This window comes from Echinops telfairi, unplaced genomic scaffold (genome assembly GCF_000313985.2).
Source record: "Echinops telfairi isolate 266 unplaced genomic scaffold, ASM31398v2 ScPeMD7_18;HRSCAF=68, whole genome shotgun sequence".
NCBI lineage: Eukaryota > Metazoa > Chordata > Mammalia > Afrosoricida > Tenrecidae > Echinops > Echinops telfairi.
Window position 1 is genome coordinate 18,539,019 of NW_022103915.1, and position 4,142 is coordinate 18,543,160.

Consider the following 4,142-nt stretch of genomic DNA (forward strand, 5'->3'; position numbering starts at 1 on the left):
TTTTTTTTTTTTTTTTTTTTTTTTTTGATACACTTATTCTTAATCAGATTTTCATTCCATCTTTTTGGCCAAATCTAGTTTAGTCAAGATTACAGATGACATCTAAATTGATTATTCCTAGAATCAGTTCTTAGCCCTTACCTGAATCTATCCATCCACATTCTATTACTTTCTCCACTCAACTCTGAAAATACCACCCATCCAAGTTTTGTTTCAATCACACTCCTCTTCACTCTCTTTTACTAGACCTCGTAAAAGTCTGACTCATAAATGTTGACATACATCAGAATTATTTCCTTAGAACATGGCTTTTTGCACTTATTTCCTGTTATTTTATACAGTACCATGGCTTTAAATACAATCAATAATTTGATTACTCAAAAAAACCTGTCTTCAACTGAGCTCTCCCTATTAAACACTAGACCCAATGTCTACTGTCCTCGAGACATATCTAAGTGTACAATCATTATCAAAATGTGTTAGTCCCACATACAGCTCTTAATTTTTTGTTCCAAAACTTCACTTCCAACTGTATTGACTTTAGCCCATTTACTTTGGACACATCATCAGGCAAGTTCTACAGTTAGGAAAGAACATTATGCTTAATAAAGTGAGCCAACAAAATTAGGAATGTCCTTAATAGCATGTATGGACTCAATAATCACAATGAACTCAAATACGCTCAGTAGCTTAGCCCATAAATCTGAAGACCTTGGGACCTTCCTTGGCTACACTTTTTTTCAAGTGACATTCAATGTATACCAACTTGTATAGTTCTTACTTTCAAAATTGATGTCATAGCTAGTCATAAACAAAAGCAATTGACAAAGTAGTGCAAACAAAAACTGTTTAAACATTCCTCTGTATTCAGTGGATGATTACAGATAAGTTCTCTCTGCAACGTGCCTGTTTCAGTCTTCCTAGCGTGCTTTCAAAAATGGATACAATTTTTACATGGAAAACTATTATTTGGGATTAGGGATACTATCAAAATTTTAACACAACTCAAGTGAACATATATGCAAATCATTAAAGCTTAGAAACTAGTTTACAAGAAAGATCTGCTACATAAAATAATTTTTAGCTGAATCTACAGTGTTCTGGAAAGTTGGGAAAACCTCAAAGATGAGCCACGCGAAGGAAGAGCACCAAGCTCAATGAATGCAGAAATTGTGGGTAAAGTCCAGAAATTTGTGGAAGAAGACTGTAGATTATCATTGATGTGATAGCTATTGAAGTTGAGATCTCATATGATTCAGTGTTTTCCATCTCAAGTGAACACTTTGGTTTCAGTAAGCATGAGGCTGGGTGGGTGCCTTAAGAGTATGCTAAGATCAGCTAGTTCTAAGAGCTGATCTTTTCATAAGTCTTTTAAGAATGGTCTAAGTTTGAAAAGATGATTTTATGGACCAAATCATAACCAGAAATGAGCCTTGGATTTACCAAGATGAGCCAGAGAATTAGGTGCAATCCAAACAGTGGGTTCTGAAGGGATCTGCGGGGCAGTTACATTCAAAGCAAAGCAGTCAGTTCAGAAGATTACAGCAACTGTTTTGTTTATTTGTTTTGTTTTTGTGAGATCTCCAAAGAGTACTGTTGATACATCTTCTCAAAGAGCACATAATGAACCTGGAAGCTTATGACAAGGTTTTAGGAACACAAAACTTTGCATTGTCTAGATAAAAGGCAGGAAAGTTGTGCCTGGGAATGTTTTCCCATCGTGACAATGTGCCTGCTCTGTCGTTGAAATGAGCAAGGGCTTTTCTGTGGTTGGTCAACCTTACCCCATCTGCTCTGAAAGGGCACTGTTGGAGCAGTGGGTTACAGGGTGGACTGCTAATAACAAGGATGTATCATGTAGGGAAAATAATTACTGTCCACGTCTTACGACTCAGTGTTCTGTATGCAATTATATTAAGATACTTGGTTACTACTATAATGCGTAGATATATGAAAAGAGAAATATGGGGCATGAAAACTTGTTTGGTTTCTCAGAGCAGCTAGATTTATTTCTGCCCTTAAGAGAGGTAGAGGGTTTTAACTGGTGATCTCATAATAAATGTTCCAACTCACACCCGTTACGTTTACCTGGAGTTATCGAAATGTCGCCAAGACACATTTCTCTCTTGTTTTTGTTCTGAACAGAATGCTAATAAACATAATTTGTCTTAAAAATTAATTTGTCTTAGAAAAATCTACAGTTGAATGGCACATTAAGAAAACTCAATACATTAAATACATACATCATATACACACTTTGAGACGGCTTTGCTTTACAGATGAGTTGACCGCTTTAAAAGGTGGTACGTATGTGGTGGCAGAGTTGTTAAGTGCTCAGCTGCTAACAGGAAGGCCAGAACTTCAAATTCGCTGCTAGGTCCTTGAGAGAAAGATGTAGCCATCTCCTTCTATGGGATTACACACTTGAAATTCTATGGCAGCTGAACTCTGTCCTACAGGGTTGCTATGAGTCAGAATTGACTCGATTCCACAGGTATGGTCTTGGTTTGTGGGTATGAGTGTGTGACAGAGGGAGAAAGAGATATGCTCATTTGAAGCTTTTAAACAATGACTCTCTTAAGACATTTCAATTACAACATTTTAGGGATATGTCATTCCTTTAAAAAAATGACAATTCGTCCCCTAAAAATTTATTTTGACATTATATTCTATCTTAAAATATTTAAAAGCAAATGTGTGCATAAGTAAGTGTGGTGAAGAAGGCTGATGGTGCCGGCTATCGAGACCTATAGCTTCTGGGGACTTAAAGGCTTGAAAGTAAACAAGCGGCCATCTAGCCCAGAAGTAACAAAGCCCACATGGAAGCAGCACACCAACATGTGTGATCATGAAGGGCCAAAGGGACCAGGCTTTAAACACCAAAGGTCGGGAGTGGGAATCATATCCTTGTCAATGAGGGTGGCGCGCGATGGAGACCCAATGCCCATCTCTAGACAATTGTACATACCTTCCAGAGGGGTAGTGGGGAGATGAGTCACTTAGGGTAGAGTATAGCAATAATGAAACCCACAACCTTCTTCTAGTTCTTAAACACTTCCTCCCCCCAACTACTAGGACTCCAATTTTGCCTTGCAGACCTGGTTAGACCAGATGATGCACAGCGGTACAAATGGGAATTAGAAACGCAGGGAATCTAGGACAGATGAACCTCTCAGGACCAGGGGTGACAGTGGTGATACCAGGAGGGAAAGGGGGTGAAGAAAGGGGGAATGGATCACAGGGAGCTACATATAACCTCCTCTCTGGGGGACGGGCAGCAGAAGGGTGGGTGAAGGGAGACGCCGGACAGTGTAATATAAGATACAATAATAATTTATAAATCATTAAGGGTGCATGGGGAAGAGGGGAGGAGGAAGGGAAGGGGAGGGGGAAAAAAGGAAAATGAGCTAATTCTGAGAACCCAAGAGGCAAGCGAATTTTGGGAATAATGAGGGCAACAAATGTATAGATGTGTTTTACACAATTGATCTATGTATTGTGAAGAATTGTATGAACCCCAATAAAATTGATTAAAAGATAAAAAAAAATATTTAAAAGCTAATCAAATAAATCTGGAAATTAATTTGATGCATTATATCTATAAAACAGATTGCATTTTTTTGGCCAAGGAGCACAATGAATTACTACTTGGTAGAAATTCTCCTTGCTACCCCCAGTTTGCTTCATTTCAACTTATAATCATTAGAATATTTTTTTCATCTGCTCCTGGGGGGGAAAATGACTCATTCATTATCTTTTTTAGGTTTGCCCCAGGGCCTGGAAATAGGGGGTTATCCTAGATGACCTTTAAAGATCCCTTCTAGTCCTATGGCTCTGAAATAAATTAAAGTTTTATGATCACATTATGCATAAGCATCAGTGGATCTGGAAGACAATGAGGATGAAGTCTGTGTTCAGACTCTCCCTCCTAGTATTTATGCCTCCTGTTCATTTCATGCATAACTAATTTCATATAGCAATTGGTAATCGCGTCTTGGTAATGACACCACGGGCATCACAAAACAATTGTGATCACGGCTGCAATTCATTGTAACTACAGCTAAATGCCAGCACTGCAGTCGAAATCCTTCCTCAACCCACCCAAAGTAAAGGATGAGGAGAACAATAGAAAACTTTGAAAT